We start from the raw sequence: 25,690 nt of genomic DNA, 5'->3' as shown, positions 1-25,690 counted from the left end.
TTGGAAAGTTACCCAACTTTTGTGTTGTTATTTTATCTATGCAGTGGAGACAGTAATACCTTAATGAAAATCTTTATGAGCTGTATAGCATAGTGTAAGCGCTTAACAAAATTGAGTTGCTTTATCTCCTCCTTTTCTATTTTTCAGAGTGGATGCACTTAATAGCTGGAGACAGAACTGATTAGGTATCAATTTCATGAAAAGAGGTATGAGTAGCTCTGATGTACATATCAAAAAGTAGAGAAGTTACTTATAAGTTGATTCTGATTTTTCATACCTTCCCCCTCAGGTGTCTATCACCTGGAGCATTGAGTTCACTACATTCTAAAGATAAGCCAAACACTGTATTTTCAAAGATTATCTAATCTGTTTATATATCTTTTGCCCTTGGAATGATGGTTTTGTTGCTCTTGTAAAAACCGTTAATACTATCTCAGACCTTAATCAGCAGTTATCAAAACTCCATTTAGCTAGTGATTGCATTGCAGATTTTATCTGATTCTGTTTTTATTGATTAGGGACGTAAGCTTTATTTTTATCTGGAGAGATTTGCCTTTTATAACTCCCTCAAAATTGAGTAGGGGTCCACAAATTAAATGATTAGCTCAGTGGCTTGTAGATGGGCTTCGTTAAAGCACTGAATGCTTAGCTATAGATATAGGAATTATGTGACTTTGTCTTCTCTCAGAAAACCTAGATTTTGTTTTTCTCCCCTTTCCTCTTTACCAAAAGAGAAATGAGAATCTTATTTAAATTGGGTTTCAGTACTCTTTGCATTACAATATATAGGGATATAGATTCACTCTGATTCAAGTTCTAGAGGAAAATAGATTTTCTTACAATGGGCAAAGTAAAATTGCATTTCTGCTTCATCTGAGGGTAGTTTGTTTTTTAACCTATTTAAATCTAAATTCATTCCCTTTGAGCTAAAATGTACTTCATCCCGATAAAAACTTTCCAAAGGTTTCTGTTTTTGAGGGAACTTAGTATGCTTTTGTTAGAAAATTAAGATAGTGATATAATACTTGCACTTATTAATTTTTGTGTTAAAGTGAATAGAATATATTGAATTTAGATAGATGTGCCTCGAATGGAATAAATCTAAGCTTTTCAAATATTTATGCATATTTCTCACCCTCAACTGATTTTTATTTTCCCTTGATTCTGTATAAAACCATTACACCTTTCTCTTTTAATACAGGGAATATCCGTGGTTCAGTGTTTGCTTTCCCAAGGTATTCTTCAGGAAATTCCTGATTCTCTAGCAAACTTTGCTTTTTAAAATGGAGGTTAGCAGGTGTGGGAAATAAGGTTAAGAGTTTTAACCCTAAAGGAAGCTGTATAAAAATTAGATGAAAAAGATTACATGTATGAGAGATTTAAAAGCATTAGGAAATTCACAGTTATAAGGATGGTTCCCCTTTCTTCCCTAGATTATTCCTGGGATACTTAACAGCCTTTCTTTACCATTAGATTGTGAGTTCCTTAGGGTCAGGTCTTATGTATTTACTTTTTATTGCAATACTAAGTACTCACAATATATTCAGCATTTGGTAAATATTGTAAAATGAATAAGTGAATCTTACTCCTCATGAATAAAAAGTGAAATCTGACTGACTTACGGTTAAAACTCTTAGGTCAGTTTGGGAAGAGTTTAAATGGAAGTTTTTCAGGCAAGTGATATTTGTGAAGCTGACCTGAATTGCCTTTGCTTTGAAATTTTAATGCTTTACAGATGCTTTAAAGGATTTTCCAAAAAGCTTGAACAATTAGAGAGTTATATCTCGACAAAGTTATATCTCTTAAATTAACAAATATCTGATTTGCTTATATTATAACTTCTGGATTGTGGCTCATCTTTCCACTGAGGCATCAGCCCACTGAAAGAAAGAGATTGATATGACTTTCAGATGTTAAAGCCGGACTGGAAGATTAGAAACTCAGGATGTTAGCCTTTTCTGAATCTCTTTTATTTAGTCTTGCGGAATGGTAAGAAAATCATTTAATAGTTAAAGAAGATACGATATTTACCATTTATTATTTACGATAATACCATTCTGATAGCTGGTATTAGTTTAAATTTTCCAGGATTGGAGCCATCAACTGAAAGGAATGAATGAGGAAGTTTAACCAGAGGGACAAGGAATGATTTGTAGTTTTGGGTGGTAAGACTGTCATAGAGTTAGGTTACACATACAGCACAAGATACTCAAATGTTAGGATGAGTACACACAGACTAGGAGCACTAGTCGTCTTGAGATAGAAGGATTAGAGTTGATGTTGAACAGGTTTGTTTGGTTATTTTCTACTCATCTATCAGAATGTAGAACTTACTGATTTTCTTTTGTTTCTTCTTAGTTGAGTCCTTTCTTCATGCTAATCTTTATATAACTTTAATATCTAAGCATTGTTTATATTATTAGTTCGCTTCTGATCAACTCCTTTTGGATTATTCCTTTTACTTCTATAAAGGGATGGTTTCTATAAAATTTAGAACCACTGTTCTGCTTTTTAACTCAAATAAGTTAGATCCAAGTTTTGTGAAAAAAGAGATTGCCTCCTTTTTGCTTTTAGAGAAATGTTCAATGGTACTCAAGAGATTTGTAGTGGCTCTTTGTATTCAGTATACTTATTTATGAAAGACTAACTTTTAATATATCTTCTTGTTTTGGGACTCAAAGAAAAGGTCTTACATTTTAGTAGTGCCTTGTTTGTTGTGGTAAATCTTGGATTCTGTTTTCAGAAAAATAAAATTTATCTTCTAAGATGATTATTCTATGGTGCCCATGCTGGATATGCCCTGTCATCTCATATACTTAATTTTTATGTCCTTAGATGGCTAAGAGGCCTGAATGATTTTTTGAGATGATGTAAAAGAGATACCAGTGTTATTTCCTGTTTCAGTATTTTTTTTGTTCCCCTCCCTTTTTTTCTTTTTGTAAAGGAACAAAAATTTGTTGTATTCCCAGAAATTCTTCAAGTATAAGATGTTAATAACATTTCCCAAGGGTCAAGAGAAGTATGTGGCTTTAAAAAGTCTAGGTCTTTTAGAGGATACCTAGAGGAATCTCTGAAGAATTTAGAGGGTAGATACCATTTAACTTCCCTTATTTGCGGCACAAGCTTTCTACCAGACTGTGTGGTACATTGATCCTTCCTATGTCCCACTATAAAGTTACTGTTAAACAATTAATGTTAAATAGAAAGAATATTACAATAATAAGATTCAGGTAGAGTTGAAGGCTGAAAAAGTCTTATTGTAGAGAACAGAAATTGTAAAACCATATTGTAAAACCTTGTGCTCTTTGTGAACATGAAGTGTGGACACTTGATTCTTTTTCTTAATACTGAATGTGGAATTTTTCAGAAGCAGAGCTTCATGAAAGGCTTGATATCCTACGGTGAGATCCTGGGTAGAAGAAACTTGTGCTTTTTCTACCTCATTTTTAATATCGTCAATCAGTGTTCACTGCTACTTGGCCTCCAAAGCACCAAAGTAGTTATCTAGTTTGACAGATAAGTTTTAAAAAGATATAGATAACAGATTTATTTTAATTTCTATTTCTATTCCGTAGTTTTATAATTTGTGCTGAACCAAAAATTTCAAGCAGTATAGCAGATCGATTACTTCCTATTCACTGCTTTTAAAGCTAAAGATATTCAAGTAATATCCTCAGATCTTGTTAAAACTTTTAGTTTGAGTCAGTTTCTTCCCTAACTCTTGTTCAGGGTAGAAATTGTATGAAAGGTCTAAATCCTAGTGCAATTGCTGTCAAAAGATCTCTGAACAACTCAGCTAATGTCCAAGTCACTTTCCAAAAATTAACAACTTTATTGATGTAAATCACATACCACAGTCTATCCATTTAAAGAGTACAATTTTGTGGTTTTAGTATACTCACAAATCTGTACAGCCATCAACAGAATATTCATCACTCCAACAAGAAACCCTATACCAATTAGTGGTTACTCCTCATTTTCCCCCATATCCCTACCTCAGATCCTGACAACCACTATTTTACTTTCTATCTCTATGGATTTGCATATTTTGAACATTTCCTGTAAAAGGAATCATACAGTATGTGATCTTTTGTGATTGGCTACATTCATTTAGCATATTTTCAAGGTACATCCATGTTGTAGGATGACTCAGAACTTTACTCCTTTTTATTGCTGAAAAATATACATTCATCATTTCATGGATATTTGGTTTGTTTCTACTTTTTGGTTATTACGAATCATTGCTGCTGTGAACATTTGTGTATAAATTTTTGTGTGGGTGTTTATTTTCATTTCTTTTTGGAATTCTGGGTCATATGGAAACTCTATATGTTTAACTTTTTGAGGAACTGTCAAAACTGTTTTTCAGTTTTGTATTATTTTACAAATAGTAAAGTGTGCTATTTTATGTTCACGTCAGCAGTGTATGAGGGTTCCAGTTTTTCTACATCCTCACTAATACCTCCTGTTGACCATCTTTTAACTTATACCCATTCTGGTGGGTATGAAGTAGTATCTTGTGTTTATTTTTACTGTGGTAAAATATACATAACATAATATTTATCACTTTAGCCATTTGTAAATGTGCAGTTCAGTGGCATTAAGCACATTCACAATATGTAACAGTCACCACCATGTGTACCCAAAACTCTTTCATCATCCCCAACAAAAAACTCTGTACCCATCTTGATAGTCTCTTTAATAAATGGTGCTGTGTCTATTGGATATCTACATGTGAAAGAAGGTTGGACCCATACTTTACACCATATACAACTAAAAATACCTAAATTTCAGAGCTAAAAGTATAAAACTCTTAGGAGAAAACATAAGGACCTTGGATTTGTCAGTGGTCTCTAAATAAGGTGGAAACAACACAGGCAAGAAAAGAAAAATATAGATAATACGGACTTCATTAAAATAAAAAATGTGTGTGTTAAAGGACACTATCAAGAGAGTGAAGACAACCCACAGAAATAGAAGAAAATGTATGCAAATCGTATATCTGATAAGGATTTAATATCCAGAATATGTAAAGAAGTTTTGCAGCTCAGCACCAAAAAGACAACTCAGTTAGAAAGTGTACAAAGGACTTGAATAGAAATCCCTTTACTTTTTAAAAAAAATTGTGATAAAATACACATAACATAAAACTTTTTAAAGTGTACATTTCAATAATCTTAAGTACATTTTTACATTGTTGTGCAATCAATCTCCAGAACTTTTTCATCTTGGAAAACTGAAACTCTAGGGACTTCCCTGGTGGTCCAGTGGCTAAGACTCCACGTTCCCAGTGCAGGGGGCCCGGGTTCGATCCCTGGTCAGGGAACTGGATCCTACATACTGCAACTAAGAGTTCACATGCTGCAGCTAAAAAGATCCCGCATGCCGCAACTAAAACCTGGCACAGCCAAATAAATAAATAAATATTTAAAAAAGAAAAAAACCCCACAAACTCTATATCCTATAAACAACAACTCCCCATTTCCCTGGCTTCCCTTTACTTATAATCATTTTCTTTATATTTAAAGTGGATTTCTTGTAGACAACATATATTTGGGTCTTGGTTTTAGTCCTCTCTGACATCTGACTGTATCCACCTCACACTCTGACACACTCTCTTAGTTGGTGTGTTTAGATCATTCACATTTTAAGTGAATTTTGATATAGTTGGTTTAATATCTACCATGTTTGTAACTTTTTTGTTCATTGTACTTGTTTGTTTTTTATCTTCTCCTTTTTTGTCTTTTTAAAAAATATTTATTTTATTTAATTAATTTATTTATTTTATTTTTGGCTGTGTGAGGTCTTAGTTGCAGGACCTTTGTTGTGGCATGTGGGATCTTCCGTTGCGGCGCGCGGGCTTCTCTCTAGTTGCGGCACGTGAGCTCTCTAGTTGAGGCTCATGGGCTCAGTAGTTGCAGCGTGGGGGCTTAGTTGCCCCATGGCATGTGGGATCTTAGTTTCCTGACCAGGGATCGAACCCACGTCGCCTGCATTGGAAGGCAGATTCTTAACCACTGGACCACCAGGGAAGTCCCTTTGCTTTTTTTTTTTTTTAAGTCTTTATTGAACTTGTTAACAATATTGCTTCTGTTTTATGTTTTGGTTTTTGGCTGGGAGGACCAGGGATCGAATCCACACCCCCTGGGTTGAAAGGCTAAGCCTCAACCACTGGACTGCCAGGGAAGTCCCTGCCTTTGTTTTGTTTTGTTTTTTTTTTAACATCCTTATTGGAGTATAATTGCTTTACAATGTTGTGTTAGTTTCTGCTGTATAACAAAGTGAATCAGCTATCCTGCCTTTGGTTTTAATTGAACATTTATATGATTTCATTTTCTTTCCTCTTTTAACATAAATTATACTTCTTTAAACATTTTATTGGTTGCCTTATAGTTTGCAATATACATTTATAACTAGTCTAAGTCCATTTTTAAATGACACTATACCACTTCACAAGTACTGTAGATAGCTTATAACAGTATTCCCAATTCCTCTCCTTATCCATAAGCTATAATCATCCAATGCATTTTTGCTATTATTAGTTTGGACAGTTGACTATTAGTTCAGTTAAGAATAAGAAACATAAAAGATGTTATTTTACCCTCATTTATTCCTTCTCTAACGCTCTTCCTTACTTTATGTAGATGCATGTTTCTGCCCTATATAATTTTTTTTTATTATTATTTTTTGGCCACGCCCTGCAGCATGCAGAATCTTAGTTCCCTGACTAGGGATCAAACCCATGCCCCCTGCATTGGGAGTGTGGAGTCTTAACCACTGGACCGCCAGGGAAGTCCCATATAATTTTTTTCTCTCTGAAGAACTTTCAACATTTCTTGCAAGGAAAGTCTGCTGGCAACAAATGCCTTTGGTTTTTGTTTGTCTGAGAAAGTATTTTTCTTTTACCTTTGAAGAATCATTTTGCTGGGTACATTATTCTAGCTTGGTGGGTGTTTTTTTCCCCAACACTTTAAACAATTCATTCTACTCTCTTCCTGCTTGCATAGTTTCTGACAACACATAAGATGGAATGCTTATCCTTGTTCCTCTATAGATAAGATGTTTTGTGTTTTTTTTCTCCTGGCTTTTTAAAAGATTTTTCTCTTTGTCTTTGGTTTTCTGCTGTTTGTATACGACATAGCTAGGTATAGATATTTGGTATTTACCCTGCTTGGTATCCTGCTTCTGTGGTATCTGTCATTAATTTTGGAAGTATTTCCACCATTCTTTTATTTCAAACATTTCTTCTCTTTTCCTTCTTCTCCTTTGTATTCCCATGACATGTATGTTACAACTTTTGTAATTATTCTACAGTTATAGTTTTTCTGTTCCCTTTTATTTGTTCTTTTTTCTCTTTGCATTTCAGTTGTGGAAAGTTTCTATTGACATGTCCTCAGCCTCACTGATTCTTTCCTCTTCAGTTTCATTGATCCTTTCCTTGACTATGTCCATTCTGTTGATGAACCCATCAAAGGCATTCTTTATTTCTTTTACAGTGTGTTGGATTTGTAGCATTTTCTTTTATTTATTTGAGTTTTCATCTTTCTGCTTACATTACCCAACTATTCTTGCACACTGCCTACTTTATCTATTGAGCCCTTATCATACTAGTCATAGTTATTTTAAATCTCCCTGTCTGATAATTCCAAAAATCTGTGTCTTCTCTGAGTCTGGTTCTCATGCTCTCTTTGTGTCTTTAGATTGTGTTTTTTCTTGCCTTTTAGCAGGACTTGTAATTTTTTTGAAAGCTCCATGTGATATTTCTGGTAATAGGAAATCAGACTTTAGTGTGAGATTTTGTGTTAATCTGGCTAGGAATGGGGCTGTGTTTAATGTGTGCTGTAGCTGTAGGTGCCAGAGCCTTTATTTCTTCTAGTTCCCTTGTTCTAGTTTTTTTTTTTTCCTTACCTTTTGTCTTTGGGTTTCCTTAAGAATTCCTTCTTAAACAGAGTCTGTATCTTGTAGCTTTCTCATTTATAATTCAGTGTTACCATATTCGATCCCAGGAGTTGGAGAGGGAAAGTGATCTGTAATCTTATGAATTACATCTGTCTTTTTAAGTGGTCCCTGGGCTGTGACCTTCAGAAGTGTTTCTTAGCCTTTCCCCCCCCCACCCCTACTTAGGTGAGACAGGAAACCTAGAGGAGGCTGAGGTTATCTAATTGCTCTTCCTCCAGGTACATAATGCTCTGGTAAAGTAGTTTACCTTGAGAGCATGACTTTGTTAAAAAGAGAATGCTCTGGGTGAGTTTTAATATGTTTACTTTTCCCTCCTCCTGCTCAAGGCACAAGAGGATTTTTCCCCCTCAGATCTTCCTCATGAGTACCTGAAAAGCTTGCGGTGCTCCTGGAGGTAAAACCCAGGAAAGTGTGCCCCCCACCCCAACTGGGACCCCAGGATTTTTTAACACTCAAACTAATCTGTATTTGGCCTCCAATAATTCGTCAGTTACTATTGAAGTGTTTGCACTTCAGATAAAATGTGATTCTCTGTATCTGCCTGTCTCCATTTTTTTTTTCTTTTTGGTGATTTGTCCTGTGACCTCAGTTCTCTAATGGATCTAAGATAACTTACTGATTTTCAATTTGTTTATCTTTTTTCTTGTTGTGAGCATAGGAGTGAGGACTTCTAAGCTCCTTACCTTTTGTAGCTGACTTGTTAGTTTTTTTGTTTGTTTGTTTTGACTTTTTAAAATAAATGAACCTATGTGAGATGACATAGCTATCTGTGGCTCTTTGGGAGTGCTCTCCTTTGTTTGTTACACCTTTCAGGTCTTGGTCTTTGTGAGGATCAGGTTCCAATTTCAGTTGGAAGTTTTAGGAATTGATTTTAAGATGATTTGTTTTTCTTATTGTTAACACCTTATGTTTAGTTACTGCTGCATCCAGATAAGGTTAGTGTGGTAAGCTCAGTGGATTAAGCATGCACAGTAAAACTAGAGAACTTAGGTAATTTAATGTGTTCATATAGTGTTTTTATTAAAAATTAAAGAAAAAATCAATGAGTGTATTCAAAATGATAACAAAGATAGCAATGAACAAAGATGAAAAACTTTGGAAAAGTATGCTCTAGTAACTGAAGGCACTTTGTGGACATCTTAGTTTATCCTTAGTCCTTTGAAGTGTTCTAAGTTTTGAGGATTATCTACTAGTGTAATAACTACTTTTCTGTTCATTAGGTTATATTAGTCACTGTGCCTTGAGTTTTCTTAAGGGATGTGGTATAGGGTGGGCTTTGGTTAGAGATAGAATTCCTGATTTTCCAACGCAAGTGCAAATTATTTAATTCCCTTACTGTATTTAGCAAATAAGTGCCTTTCTGAGCCTCAATTCCCTGTAATAAGGAGCGGGGTTTCATGAGGTTTAAATCAGGCCAGCGTGTATAAAATGCATGTTAAAATTTGTCAGGGTTATGTAAGGAAACCCAAGGCAACGTGGACTCACTAAGAAAAATTCCACCTTTTACCCTAACACTTGATCTTCCAGTGGTTGATATTCATTGGCATAGTAGAAACCTGTATGGACCTTTATCACATTTGGGAGTAAAATTAAGGCATAAAAAGTTTATAGGGAATTAGGCTTTATATTATATGCTTACATAGTTAATACTGGGCAGCTGTTAAAAGGATTTCTTATAATTTTACTTGAATAAGGACATAAGTTAGAAGATTTTAAACACTTACGTGAATAATAAACTTGTGGTAAATAAACGAAGTGTAGAAAATCTGTTGGATTAGTGAAAAGCCAATTGTGAATTACTAGTTAATTTATAAGTGAAGTTACAGATACTAAGAAATAAATGAACTGTATATTTTATAATGCATTATAAACACATATGATAATTTTAAACCTAAAAAAAACACATGCACTTAGGAGTAATGCAGTGGATTTATTATGTCACAAAAAAACATTGTTTTTCTTGGTTTTTGAGGAAGGCTTGTATCACTATGAACTTCCCATTTCTTTTCCTTTGGTTGATTTCTAGTTTCATGCCTTTGTGGTCAGAGAAGTTGCTTGAAATAACTTCTATAGTCTTAAATTTGTTGAGGTTAGTTTTGTGCCGTAGCATGTGGTCAATCCTAGAGAATGTTCATGTGCACTTGAAAAGAATGTGTATTCTGTCTTTTTTTTTTTGGATGTAATGTCCTGAAAATGTCAATTAAGTCTAACTGTTCTATTGTATCATTTGGGATCTCTGTTGCCTTATTGATTTTCTGTCTAGAAGATCTGTCCATCGATGTGAGTGTGGTGTTAAAGTCTCTTACCATTATTGTATTCCCATCAATTTCTCCCTTGATGTCTGTTAGTATTTGTTTTATGTATTTGGGTGCTCCTATATTAGGTGCATATATGTTGATGAGTGTAAAATCCTCCTCTTGTATTGATCCTTTTATCGTTATATAGTGTCCATCTTTATCTTTCTTTATAGCCTTTGCTTTAAAGTCTATTTTATCTGATATGAGTATTGCAACTCTCACTTTCTTTTCATTTCCATTTCCATGAAATATCTTTTTCCATCCCCTCACTTTCAATCTATGTGTGTCCTTTGCCATAAGGTGGGTCTCTTGTAGGCAGCATATTGTAGGCTCTTGTTTTTTTATCCAGTCTGCTGCTCTATGTCTTTTGATCGGAGCATTGACATTTAAGGTAATTATTGATACATTTGTATTTATTGCCATATTAAACCTTGTTTTCCAGTTGATTCTTTGTTTCTTCCCTGGTCCTTCTTTTTCTTTTTGTGGTTTGATGATTTCCTTTTATTTTATGCTTGTGTGCTCTTCTTTTTGGTTTTTGTGAATGTATTGTATGTTTTTGATTTGTGTTTGTTCTGTTTTTCAAGTATCTTAACCCCTTCCTATGTCTACTTGCTTTAGACATATAGGCTCAAACACATTCTTAAAAAAAACAAACAAAAGGAGCTTCATTTTCTTACTCTCCTTCCCCACATTTTATGATTTTGATGTCCTTTTTTACATCTTCGTGTTTATCCTTTTGCTGTTCCTGGTGTTTATTATCGCTTTCACAAATAGGTTTTTTTTTCCTCTTTCTCTTTTTGATCTGTTTACTGGCTAGTTAAAGTGATTTACTTTCAAATTTTGAATTCCTCCTTTGTATATCTTCTTGCTTCTTTAATATTTAGAGAAGATCTATCAATATTTCTTTTAGGATAGGTTTAGTATTGCTGTATTCTTTTAGTTTTTGCTTGTCTGAGAAGTTCTTTATTTCTCCTACTATTCTAAATGATAATCTTGCTGGGTAGAGTATTCTAGGTTGCAGATTTTTCCCTTTCAAGACTTCGGATATATTTTCCCACTGCCTTCTGGCCTGTGGTGTTTCTGTTGAGCAATCAGCTGATAGCCTTATGGGGCTTCCCTTTTAATTAATTCTTTGTTTTTCTCTTGCTGCCTTTAGAATTCTCTCTTTATCTTTAACTTTTGCTATCTTTATTATAATATGTTTTGGTGTAGGTCTGCTTGGGTTCATCTTGTTTGGGACTCTCTGTTCTTCCTGTATCTGGATATCTTTTTCCTTCTTTAGGCTTGGGAAGTTTTCAGCTGTAATTTATTCAAATACATTTTCAGTTCCCTTTTCTCTTTCTTCTCCTTCTGGAATCCCTATTAGTAGATTGGGACGCTATATATTATCCCCTAGGTCTCTTATACTGCTTTCTTTTTTTTTCATTTGGTTTTCTGTTTGCTGTTTTGCTTCGGTAAATTCCATTATTCTGTCTTCCAGATCACTTATTCTTTTTTCTGCATTATTCATTCTGCTATTCATTGCCTTTAGATCAGCTTTCATCTTGGCAAATGAATTTTCTAATTTTTCTTGTCTCCTCCTTATAGTTTCTAGTTCCTTTTTACAATAATCTGCATTTCTGTCAATAACCTTTCTTAATTCCTTCAGTATTTTCATTACCTCCTTTTTGAAGTCGTGTCTATTAGACTGAAAAGGTCTGTTTCATTGTTTGTTTCTTCAGGGGAATTCTCTTGGTTTTTTAACTGGGAGTGGTTCCTCTGCTTCTTCACTTTGCTTATGTTTATCTTATTCTGTGAGTTTAGGAGAAACAATTATATCCTGTAGTCTTGGAGCCGTATTTATATGCGGGAGCATTCCTGCATAGCTCGTATGGGTTTAATATTTTTTGGCGTGAGGGCTGTTTTTGGTTTGGATCCTTGCAGTCTCTTTCCTCAGTGTTTGCTGGCCATTATCCCCTTGATAGGGGGTGTGCAGGTGCGTGGCTCGTGCACGCTCCAAGTAAGGCGGGGGCAGTGGTTGGCTCCCAGTAGCGGGACCCTCGGCAGTGGCAGTGGTCTGTGCCCGCCTCTGGAGTCTGAGATGGCAGCGGCAGCTCATGCCCGCCCCCAGAGCTCGTGTAGGCAGTGCCTGAGAGTGTGTGTGGAGAAGGATGCTCCTATGGCAGCACGCCCCCCAACAGTGTCACCTTGCCTCTCTGGTGGGCCCAGACCTTCCACATCACACCCTAGCCCCTTCAGGCTGTCTCCATGCAGCCAACCCCAGTCCTCTCCTCTGGGTCTGACCTCCAAATCCCGAGGCTCAGCGCCCAGCCCCCGTCTTCCCCAGTGGATGAGCATCTCAGGCTGGGGAGTGCTGGGCAGCACTGTCTGTCTGTGCAGGTCTCTCTTTGCTTTGCCCTCTGTAAACCAGTTGCTGTGCTCTTCTTCGAGGCTCTGAATCTCGCCCTTTGTCCTGGCTGGTCTCCCTGCCAGTGAGGGAACTTCCTAGTCTTCAGAGACCTTTCCTCTTTCACAGTTTGCTCCCAGGGGCACAGGTCCTGTCCCGATTCCTTTCTCTCTTCTTTTCTGCTTTTTTCTTTTGCCCTACCCAGTTACGTGGAGATTTTCTTGCCTTTTTGGAAGTCTGAGGCCTTCTGCCAGTGTTTGGTAGATGTTCTGTGAGAATTGTTCCACATGTAGATGTTTTTTTGATGTATTTGTGGGAGAAGGTGAGCTCCACATCCTACTCCTCTGCCATCTTGATCTGATCTCTGATTCTAACTTTTTAATTTAAGTATAGTTGATTTACAATATTAGTGTCAGGTGTACAACATAGTGATCCAATATTTTTATAGATTATACTCCATTTAAAGTTATTATAAAATATTGGCTGTATTCCTTGTGCTGTATAATATATCCTTGTAGCTTAATTATTTTATGTATAGTAGTTTCTACTTCTTAATCCCCTACTCCTATTTTGCTCCTCCCCTTTCCCTCTGGTAACTACTAACTTGTTCCCTATGTCTGTGAAACTGTTTCTGTTTTGTTGCATTCATTCATTTTATTTTTTGGATTCTACATATAAGTGACAACATGCAGTGTTTGTCTTTCTCTGAGTTATGTCACTAAGCATAATACTCTCCAGGTCCATCCATGTTTTTGCACATGGCAAAATCTTCATTTTTTTATGGCTGAGTAGTATTCCATTGTGTATATATACCACATCTTCCTTATCCATTCATCTGTTTATGGAAATTAGGTTGCTTCCATATCTTGGCCATTGTAAGTAATACTGCTCTGAACACTGGGGTGCATGTATCCTTTCAAATTTGTGTTTTTGTTTTCTTTGGATGTGTACCCAGGATTGGAATTGCTGGATGATATGGCAGTTCTACATTTAGTTTTCTGTGGGATCTCCATACTGTTTTTTATAGTGGCTGCACCAATTTACATTCCTACCAACAGTGTACTAGGGTCCTCTTTCTTCTGCATCCTCTCCAACATGGGTTATTTGTAGATGTTTTCACGATAGCCATTCTACAGGCACGAGGTGACATCTCATTGTGGGTTTTTTTAAAAAATTTATTTTATTTATTTATTTTTGGCTGCATTGGGTCTTCGTTGCTGCGTGTGGGCTTTCTTTAGTTGCGGCGAGTGGGGGCTACTCTTCATTGCGGTGTGTGGCCTTCTGATTGTTGTGGCTTCTCTTGTTGCAGAGCACAGGCTCTAAGCACGTGGGTTTCAGTAGTTGTGGCTCGTGGGCTCAGTAGTTGTGGCTCTCAGGCTTAGCTGCTCCATAGCATGTGGGATCTTCCCGGACCAGGGATTGAACCCGTGTTCCTTGCATTGGCAGGCAGATTCTTAACCACTGTGCCACGAGGGAAGTCCCTCACTGTGGTTTTGATTTGCATTTCTCTGATGATTAGTCATGTTGAGCATCTTTTCATGTTCTTGTTTGTTATCTGTATATCTTTGGAAAAATGTCTATTCAGGTTTTCTACCCATTTTTTATCTTTCTTGGTTTTTTTCCTAATATTGAGTTATATGAGCTGTTTATGTATTTTGGGTATTAATCCCTTATCAGTCATATCATTTGCAAATATTTTCTCCCATTCTGTAAGTTGTCTTTTCATTTTGTTGATGGTTTCCTTTGTTGTGCAAAAGCTTTTAAGTTTAATTAGGTCCCATTTGTTTATTTTTGCTTTTGTTTCCTTTGCCTTAAGAGACAGATCCAAAAAAAATTGCTATGATTTATGTCAAAGAATCTTCTGTCTATGTTTTCTTCTAGGAGTTTTATGTTTTCCACTCTTAAATTTAGGTTTTTAATCTATTTTACGTTTTTTTTGTATATGTTGTGAGAATATGTTCTGATTCTGTTCTTTTACATGTAGCTGTCCAGTTTTCCTGCACCACTTACTGAAGAGACTCCCTTTTTTCCATTGTATATTCTTGTCTGTTTTGTGATAGATTAATTTATCATAAGTGCATGGGTTTACTTCTGGGCTCTTTATTCTATTCCATTGATCAATGTGTCTGTTTCTGTGCCGTTACCATAATGTTTTGATTGCTGTAGCTTTGTAGTATAGTTTTAAGTCAGGGAGTGTGATACCTCCAGCTCTGTTCTTCTTTCTCAAGATTGCTTTGGCTATTCTGGGTCTTTTGTATATACATACAAATTTCAGAATTATTTGTTCTAGTTCTGTGAAAAATGCCATTGGTATTTTGGTAGGGATTTCATTGAATCTCTAGATTGCCTTGGGTAGTATGGTCATTTTAACAATATTAATTCTTCCAACCCATGAACATGGTATATCTTTCCATCTGTGTCATGTTCATTTTCTTTCATCAGTGTCTTACAGTTTTCTGAGTATAGGTTTTTTACCTCCTTAGTGAGATTTATTTCTAGGTGTTTTATTCTTTGTTATATGATGGTAAATGGGATTGTTTTCTTAATCTCCCTTTCTGATAGTTCATTGTTACTTTATGAAATGCAACAGATTACTGTATATTGATTTTGTATCCAACATCTTTACCAAATTAATGAGCTCTAGTAGTTTTTTTTGGTGGCATCTTTGGGATTTTCTATGTTGGGATGATCCTAATTAAGTCAACGCTTGGAAATAGTTGCATGCAAATTGTGTGTGATAGAGATAATAGAATCAGTAATGAAAAAAAGAAGTATTGTGAAGATTTGCTCATCGAACTGAGCTTGTTTAACAAGCTAGTTACTCTCTAAAGTGATGTTGCAATTTTTATGATACCTTTTCATAATCCTAGTACAGGTTACATTGTTCATAATGCATTCTCAGTTGAAGACAGTCTGAGTTTTTCTACCAACAGCTGTAGTTTCTTCAAACTTCTCTTCCAGTTTTCAAGAAAACTGTGTTTTGAAGGTGCTTTCAGTTTTTATGGTGAGAGATTTGCTGTCAGAAGTGATGACACAGTCTGGCTTGGCCATTGCATCCATTTTTCACAGTGCCAATCCCACTCCTCTTGCCTTCATGTATTCCTCAAAGTCTTTACTCTTCCTTCATATATTCATCAGAGCCATTTTCCTATTAGCTGCTGAATGGTAGCCATGGTTGGCCTTGGGAACAGTGTCTTGTGTGGGAAGCAGGGCACTTGGTCCTGGGAGGGGTGCTTTGCCTTAGCCCTTCTAACCCCTGACCCCCATTCTCCTGAGCCAGGAGGTGCAAACTAGCTCCACTTAGGACTCCTCAGGTACTTCCTGCAAGCTAAGTTGCTTTTATTATTAAAATAATGTGCTAGTTAAAATTAATTACATTTCCTTCAGACTTTAAGTTATTAGAATATTGTAGCTAAAGCTTAAGTTCAATTTGAACTATTTTCTGATGTATCTATATTGATATATACGGCTCTAGTTCATTCATTTAATTCATATATGGTCATCCGTCATGTGAATGTATAATCTGTCTATCCTGTTTTTTATGGATAATTAGGTTATTTTCAAATTTTCTCTAGTACAAACAGTACTGCAGTTTGTACATGTCTTCATTCATAGCTTTAGTGGCCACACACAGCACAAGCTTTCTTTTAATATTTGCCTGATATATCAAATATCTTTTAAAAATTTACTGTTTTAATCATTTTTAAGGGTACAATTCAGTGGCATTAACTACATTGGCAGTCCTTTGTAACCATCCACACTCTCCATTTCCAGATCTTTTTCATCATCTCCAAAACAGAAACTCTGTACCCATTAAACAATAACTCTGCATTCCCGCCCCCCTCCAGCCCTGTATTATGCTTTCTGTCTGTGAATTTGACTACTCTAGGACCCTCATCTAAGTGGAATTATACAATGTTTCGCCTTTTGTTGTGCCTGGCTTATTTTCGTTAGTATAATGTTTTCAAAGTTCATCTGTGGTGTAGCATGTATCAGAATTTCATTCCTTTTTAAGGAATATCATTCCTTTTATACCATGTGTATTGGGTTGACCAAAAGGTTTGTTCAGTTTTTTCCATAAGATGGCTCTAGTAGCACTTAGTTGTCTTTAACGTCATTTGAAACAATTTTGTTAGATTGTATTGTGACAGCTGTCATATTAGCATGCATTCAAAAAAAGACTTATCAAAATTGGTGAATTTTTTGGTAGCCATTTTAATATCGAACATGGATAAAAAAAGCAACATTTTTGGCATAATATTCTTTATTATTTCAAGAAAGGTAAAAATGCAGCTGAAATGCACAAGAAGATATGTTCAGTGTATGGAGAAGGTGCTGTGACTGATCGAATGTATCAAAAGTGGTTTGTGAAGTTTTGTGCTAGAGATTTCTTGCTGGATGATGCTCCCCGGTCAGGTCAGGCCAGTTGAAGTTGACAGCGATCAAATCGAGACATTAACTGAGAACAATCAACGTTTCAGCACGTGGGAGATAGCCGACATACTCAAAATGTCCAAATCAAGTGTTGAAAATCATTTGCACCAGCTTGGTTATGTGAATTGCTTTGATGTTTGGGTTCCACATAACTTAAGCAAAAAAGAACGTTGACTGTGTTTCCACATGCGATTCTCTACTTGAACGTAACGAAAATGTTCCATTTTTAAAACAAATTGTGACAGGCGATGAAAAGTAGATACTGTATAGTAATGTGGAACGGAAGAGATCACGGCAAGCGAAATGAACCACCACCAACCACACCAAAGGTCAGTCTTCATCCAAAGAAGGTGATGTTGTGTATATGGTGGGATTGGAAGGGAGTCCTCTATTATGAGCTCCTTCCGGAAAACCAAACAATTAATTCCAACAAGTTCTGCTTCCAATTAGACCAACTGAAAGCGGCACTCGACGAAAAGCGTCCAGAATTAGTCAACAGAAAACGCATAATCTTCCATCAGGATAACACAAGCCAGCATGTTTCTTTGATGAACAGACAAAAACTGTTACAGCTTGGCTGGGAAGTTCTGATTCATACGCCGTATTCACCAGACATTGCACCTTCGGATTTCCATTTATTTCGATCTTTACAAAATTCTCTTAATGGAAAAAATTTCAATTCTCTGGAAGACTGTAAAAGGCACGTGGAACAGTTCTTTGCTCAAAAAGATAAAAAGTTTTGGGAAGATGGAATTATAGGGTTGTCTGAAAAATGCCAGAAGGTAGTGGAACAAAATGGTGACTACGTTGTTCAATAAAGTTCTTGGTGAAAATGAAAAATGTGTCTTTTATTTTTCCTTAAAAAACTGAAGGCATTTTTTGGCCCACCCAGTATATTAAATTTTACTTATCCATTCATCTGTTGTTGATGGACATATTGGTTATTTTCCCTTTTTGGCTCTTGTGAATAATGCTGTTATGAACATTAATGTATAAGTATCTGTTTGGGTCCCAGCTTTCATTTCTTTTGGTATATACTTAGAAGTAGAATTACTGGATCATATGGCAGTTCTATGTTTATCTTTTTGAGGTACTGCTATACTGTTTTTCCACAGTGGGTGCACCATTTGATATTTCTAACAGCATCACACTCAGGGTTCCAGTTTCTCCACATCCTCACCAACACTTGTTATTTTCTTTACTCTTTTTTTTGCGTGGGTGGGGGTTAATAGCCTCTTAACGGGTGTGAAGTGTTATCTCATTATGGTTCTAATTTGTATTTCCCTAATGACTAGTGATGTAGAACATCCTTTTGTGTTTATTGGATATTTGTATGTCTTTGGAGAAATGTCTATTCAAGTCCTTTGCCCATTAAATTTTTTTTGTTGAACTGCATATTTTATTTTATTTTTTTTTGAAGTATGTTGATTTAAAATATTGTGTTACTTTCAGGTGTACAGAAAAGTGATTCAGTTATACATATACATACATATATATACATACACATATATATATGTGTATATAATGGGTTGGCCAAAATGTTCCTTCAGTTTTTAAGTAAAAATAAAAGACACATTTTTAATTTTCACCAAGAACTGTATTGAACAACGTAGTCACCGTTTTGTTCCATTACCGTCTGCCATTTTTCAGGCAACTTCATAATTCTGTTTTCCCAAAACTTTTTATCTTTTTGAGCAAAGAACTGTTCCATGTGCCTTTTACAGTCTTTCAGGGAGCTGAAATTATTTCCATTAAGAGAATTTTGTAAAGACCAAAATAAATGGAAATCTGAAGATGCAATATCTGGTGAATGCAGCAGATGAATCAGAACTTCCCAGCCAAGCTGTAACAGTTTTTGCCTGGTCATCAAAGAAACATGGGCTTGCGTTATCCTGATGGAAGATTATGCGTTTTCTGTTGACTAATTCTGGACGCTTTTCGTCGAGTGCCACTTTCAGTTGGTCTAATTGGGAGCAGAACTTGTTGGAATTAATTGTTTGGTTTTCCGGAAGGAGCTCATAATAGAGGACTCCCTTCCAATCCCACCATATACACAACATCCCCTTTGGATGAAGACTGACCTTTGGTGTGGCTAGTGGTGGTTCATTTCACTTGCCCCACAATCTCTTCTGTTCCACATTGTTGTACAGTATCCACTTTTCATCGCCTGTCACAATTTGTTTTAAAAATGGAACATTTTCATTACGTTTAAGTAGAGAATCGCATGTGGAAACACTGTCAAGAAGGTTTTTTTCGCTTAAGTTATGTGGAACCCAAACATCAAAGCAATTCACATAACCAAGCTGGTGCAGATGATTTTCAACGCTTGATTTGGACATTTTGAGTATGTTGGCTATCTTCCACGTGGTATAATGTTGATTGTTCTCAATTAATGCCTTGATCGCTATCAACTTCAACTGGCCTACCCGATCGTGGAGCATCATCCAGCAAGAAATCTGTAACACGAAACTTCGTAAATCACTTTTGACACATTTGATCAGTCACAGCACCTTCTCCATACACGGAACATATCTTCTTGTGCATTTCAGTTGCATTTTTACCTTTCTTGAAATTATAAAGCATATTATGCCAAAAATGTTGCTTTTTTAATCCATGTTCAATATTAAAATGGCTACACAAAAATTCACCAATTTTAGTAAGTCTTTTTTTAAATGCATGCTGATATGACAGCTGTCACAATACAGTCTAACAAAATTGTTTTGAATGAAGTTAAAGACGACTAAGTGCTACTAGAGCCATCTTACGCAAAAAACCGAACGAACTCTTTGGCCAGCCCCATATGTATACATGTGTATGTATATATGTATTATTTTTCAGATTCTTTTCCATTATAGGTTAATACAAGATATTCAGTATTGTTCCCTGTGCTATACAGTAAATCCTTGTTGTTTGTTTTATATATAGTGGTGTGTATCTCATAATCCCGTACTCCTAATTTATCCCTCCCCCTTACCCTTTGGTAACCATGTTTGTTTTCTATGTCTGTGAGTTTGTTTCTATTTTATATTTAGATTCATTTGTATTATTTTTTAGATTTCACACAAACATAGTATTACATAATATTAGCCTTTTTCTGTCTCAGTATGATAATCTCTAGCTCCATCCATGTTGCTGCAAATGGCATTATTTCATTCCTTTTTTATGGCTGAGTGATATACCATTGTGTATATGTACCACATGTTCTTTATCCATTCATCTGTTGATGGACAATTAGGTTGCTTCTATGTCTTGGCTATTGTAAATCGTCCTGTTATGAACATTGTGCTGCATGTATGTTTTTGAATTAGAGTTTTCGTCTTTTCCAGATATATGCCCAGGAGTGGGATTGCTGGATTGTATGGTAACTGTAGTTTTAGTTTTTGAAGGAACCTCCATACTGTTTTTTATAGTGGCTGCACCAGTTTACATTCCTACCATCAGTATAGGAAGGTTCCCTTTTCTCCACATCCTCTCCAGCATTTACTATTTGTAGACTTTTGCTGATGGCCATTCTGACTGGTGTGAGGTGATACCTCATTGTAGTTTTGATTTGCTTTTCTCTAATAATTAACAATGTTGAGCATCTTTTCATGTGCCTGTTGTCCATTTCTTTTTTGGAGAAATGTCTGTTTAGGTCTTCTGCTCATTTTTTGATTGGGTTGTTTGTTTTTTTTCTATTGAGTTGTATGAGCTGTTTGTATGTTTTTGACATTAATCCCTTGTTGGTCGCATCACATGCACATGTTTTTTCTGAGTCCGTAGGTTTTCTTTTTACTTTGTTCATGGTTTCCTTTGTTGTGTAAAAGGTTTTAAGTTTGATTAGGTCCCATTTTATTATTTTTGTTTTTATTTCTATTGCCTTGGCAGAGTGACCTAAGAAAACATTGGTATGATTTATTTCAGAGAATGTTTTACCTATGCTCTCTTCTAGGAGTTTTATGGTGTCGTGTCTCATGTTTAGGTCTTTATTTTACGTTTTTTTCTGTATATGGTATGAGGGAATGTTCTAACTTCATTGATTTACATGAGGTTGTCCAGCTTTCCCAACACCACTTGTTGAAGAGACTGTCTTTTCTCCATTATATATTCTTGCCTCCTTTGTTGAAGGTTGATTGACCCTAGGTGTGTGGGTTTATTTCTGGGCTCTCTATTGTGTTACATTGATCTATATGTCTGTTTTTGTGCCAGTACCACACTTTTTTATTACTGTAGCTTTATAGTATTGTTTGAAATTTGGGAGAGTTATGCCTCCAGCTTTGTTCTTTTCCCTTAGGATTGCTTTGGCAATTCCAGGTCTTTTGTGGTTCCCTGTTACTTTTAGGATTATGTAGTCTAGTCCTGTGAAGAATGTCATGGGTAATTTTATAAGGATCATATTAAATCTGTAGACTGCTTAGGATAGTATGGCCATTTTACCAATATTTATTCTTCCAAACCAAGAGCATGGAATATCTTTCCATTTCTTTGAGTCAACTTCAGTTTCCTTTTTCCTAGTTCTCAGTTTCCTTTTTCCGTGTTTTATAGTTCTTAGGGTATAGGTCTTTCACCTCCTAGGTTTTTTTCCTAGGTATTTTATTTTTTTGTATGCTCTAATATCATATTATTTATTTTTAAAAATTATCTTAATTTTAAGTTTTGTTTGTTTCTTTGGGTGCACCGTTCGGTTTGCAGGATCTTGGTTTCAGAACAGGGATTGAACCCAGGCCACGGCAGTGAAAACACGGAGTCCTAACCACTGGACTGCTTGGGAACTCCTTGGATGCTATTTTAAATCGGATTTTTTTACTTTCTCTTTCTGATATTTCATTATTAGTGTAAAGAAGTGCAACAGATTTCTTTTTTCTTTTTTAAAAAAATATTTATTTACTTATTTGGCTGCATTGGGTCTTAGTTGCGGCACGCAGGATCTTCGTTGTGGCATGCAGGATCTTTAGTTGCGGCATGTGGGATCTTTTTAGTTGCGGCATGTGGGATCTAGTTCCGTGACCAGGGATCGAACCAGGGCCCCCTGCATTGGGAGCGCAGAGTCTTAGCCACTGGACCACCAGGGAAGTCCCCAGAAATGCAATAACTATCTGTATATTAATCTTGTATCTTTCTACCTTGCTCAATTCATTTATTAGTTCTAATAGTTTTTTTGTGGCCTCTTTAGGAATATTTGTATAGAGTATCATGTCATCTGCATATAATCACAATTTTACCTCTTCTCTTCCAATTCAGATACCTTTTATTTCTTTTTCTTATCTGATTGCTGCGCCTTTGCCCATTTTTGTATTTGGTTGTTTGGTTTTTTTGTAGTTGAGTTATAGGATTTCTTTATGTTTTCTGGTTATCAATACCATTTCAGATATATGATTCAGAAATACTTTCTCCCATTTTGTGGATTGTCTTTTTTTCTCTTGATAGTGACCTTTGATGCACAAAAGTTTTTCATTTTGATGAAATCCAGTTTATTTTTTTGTTGTTGTCTCTGCTTTCGGTATCATATTCAGGAAAGCATGACCAAATCCAATGTCATGAAGATTCCCCCTCTATTTTCTTTAAAGAGTTTCATAGTTTTAGCTACTATTTTTAAGTCTTTGATGCATCTTGAGTTAATTTTTGTATGTGGTGTGATGCAGGTGTCCACTTTATTCTTTTGCATTTGGTTATTCATTTTCCCCAGCACCCCATGTTGAAAAGACTGTCCTTTTCCCATTGAATGTTTTTGATACCCTTCTTGAAAATCAGTTGACCACATATATGCAAGGCTTTATTTCTGGGTTCTCTATTCCATTGTTCTATATGATTGTCCTTTTGCCAGTACCATACTGTTTTGATTATTTTAGCTCTGCAGTTAGTTTTTTTTTCAAATTTAAGTATAGTTGATTTACCATATTGTGTTAGTTTCAGGTTTACAGGAAGGTAGTTCAGTTTTTATATATATATATATATTTTTTTTTTTTCAGATTATTTTCCATTATAGGTTATTACATGATATTGAATGTAGTTCTCTGTGTTATACAGTAAATCCTTGTTGCTTTTGCAGTTAGTTTTGAGGTCAGGAATTGTGAGTTCTTTAATTTTGTTGTATTTCACAACTGTTTTGGCTGTTCAAGATTCCTTGAGATTCATCATGAATTTTAGGATGGAATTTACTATGTCTGTGAAAAAACTGTTGGGATTTTGATAGGAGTTGAATTGAATCTCTAGATCACTTTGGGTAGTATTGTCATCTTAACAGTATTTGTTTGTGTCTTTAATTTCTTTCAGCAGTGAAAGTATTGCTGTTTTGCAGCTTTCCATAAGTCTTTCAACTCCTTGGTTAAATTTATTCTTAAATACTTAATTCTTCTTGATGCTATTGTAAATGGCATTGTTTTTTTAATTTCCTTTTTGGATTGTTCATTGTTAGCATGGAAAAATGCAGCTGATTTTTGAGTGTGAATTTTGTATCCACCAACTTTACTGAATTTGTGTATTAACTGTTAAGAATTTTTTGTGGTATCTTTAAGGTTTTCTACATGTAAGATGTCATCTGTGGACAAAGATAAGTTTACTCTTCCTTTCCAGTTTGGATTATAATATGCTATTTTAAACAGTTGTTAAGTGAACAAAAGTGTAAAGTTAATTACCGATTATTTGTTTATAAAAAAGACCGTTTTTGGTCAGTATACTCATGAACATATGTCCAAATTTTAGAGAATCTATATGGTCCATTGCTAGAAGACAGCCACCCATCTGTGCGAGCAGGTAGATGAATGGGTGAAAATGAAAAATAGTTTTTGTTTTGTTTTGTTTTTTGTTTTTTTTGGATTTTTTAACCATTTATTTACTTAAAGAATTTTTAAAAATTGAAGTATAATTGATTTACAATATTACATTAGTTTCAGGTATACAACATAGTGATTCAGTATTTTTATGCCTTGTAAAATGATCACCACAGTCCCTGAGATTATTTTATGTAAGGTGATTTTAAAGGTATAGTATATCAGGAAAGATAATCAACATTCAGAAATCTAAATGCCACTTACTCATGTAAATATTGCTAATTTTTCTAGTGAAAGCTACAGTTTTTGAAGGACATTAATGCCTCAGGCTACTTCATCTTCAGTGGATTGCTCCTCCCTCATTCCCCCCTTCCCGGATTGTTTTCATCAATTGTTATTTCCTTAACATTTGCAAACCAGGTTTCTGGATTGTAGTACGTCCTAATGTTATATGTAGAAACCAATGCTTCAGTTTTTAAGGTTCTGTAAAGTTTTGTGTATTAACATTACTCTTCTCTAAACCTTTCTGACTATCCAGATCTAGGAAGTTCTCTCCAGACTGTTGCCGGATATGTATTCAGTTAGTACTCTCACCAAGGCAGTGTGCATTGCAGTCATTCTTCCTGCTCAGCCTAACATTTTTCCTCCTCCTGGCTAGGAGTATTAGCAGTAATAACCCTCCATGTCTCTGGCCTAGTAATTTAGGTGCTCATCCTCACTCATAACCTTTCTTTATTAAAATGAGTTTTGTTACCTAAAATATTCTGCGATATAACTCAAATCTTAGGAGATAAAATGGGTTGGATTGGTTTGGGTTTAGGCAAGTTTGATTTACACCTTAAAGTGTGTCTAAGTAATGGTGAAACATAAATGGGACACATATCAACCACGTGCAGTATGTAAAGAGGAAAATCAGCTAAGGGTAAATAGTGTTAATTTGAAGTGATTATTTGTGAATAATAATTCTTTAGTCCAATATATTTTCTAGTATCTGTCAAATTTGTAATATATCTGCAAGCATCCTTATTTTTTAAGTGTTCATGATAAGAATGATGATGTACTCAAGGTGTATTAAAAACAACGGAAATAGCTCTAAGTGCCACACTCTTAATTAACTGCTAAAGTAACTGCTATGGGTTGCTATGAAATTAGCAAAACATTGTTAGATCTGAGGCAGCAATGACATCGTAATTAGACTAGTAGACTAGTGACGTTCTAGATGAGAATTCCTGTCACTACTGGCAGTGATGGCTTCAGGCAAAGACACTTGTCCTATCCTACCTAAACTCACCAACAACTGCTCTGATGAGAATTCATATAAGCCTGCTATTAAGTGAGGACTTAAGGGTTCTGGGCTTTTGGGTGGTTTTTTTGTTTCTTTGTTTTCAATCTGGGAGCTACATAGATGAGGACGCTAATTCTGTGCTTCCCCTTGGCATCTATATAGAAAGCTTTATGTTCCAGAACAAAACAATGTGTGTGCAGAGAAAGCAAGTTTGACCTGAGTGTAGGGCATGTACTAAATTCAGAAGCTAAATTAGTTACTGGTTTTTGTGACTGGCCAGTGATTCCTTTAGGTAATGAGTAGGCCTGAGGTAGATCATGGTGTGCTGTCTTCCCCATTAAAGTCAGGCCAAAATGAACATCATGAGCAAATTGTAAAGGACGGCGTGCAGTTAGAGCTACAGATACCCAGCCCAGACTCTTTTTTTTTTTTTTTTTTATAATGTCGGTATAGGTTGTTTGTAGATCATCTTTATGAGTTTCAGTATGTTCCTTTTCTATTCCTAGTTTGCTTGGAGTTTTTTTTTTTTTCACACACACACACACTGTATTTTATTTTTACAAGAGATAAATAGACTGAC

General features: G+C 35.5%; 1 protein-coding gene across 9 annotated transcripts in view; it reads left to right on the top strand.

The window, feature by feature from the left end:
* ATRX (ATRX chromatin remodeler) overlaps positions 1-25,690 on the top strand; it is a 241,231-nt gene that overhangs the window by 17,443 nt on the left and 198,098 nt on the right. For 3 of the 9 annotated variants that reach the window (XM_036839562.1, XM_036839561.1, XM_036839564.1), the window contains one exon: positions 148-206. The exons of the other annotated variants lie outside the window; for them this stretch is intronic. The gene's annotated coding sequence lies outside the window, so the exon portion shown is untranslated. The remainder of the gene's footprint in view (positions 1-147; positions 207-25,690) is intronic. 9 annotated transcript variants of the gene reach the window in all.

Source organism: Balaenoptera musculus, chromosome X (genome assembly GCF_009873245.2).
Source record: "Balaenoptera musculus isolate JJ_BM4_2016_0621 chromosome X, mBalMus1.pri.v3, whole genome shotgun sequence".
NCBI classification, from domain to species: Eukaryota; Metazoa; Chordata; class Mammalia; order Artiodactyla; family Balaenopteridae; genus Balaenoptera; species Balaenoptera musculus.
This window is presented reverse-complemented; position numbering and strand designations above follow the sequence as displayed.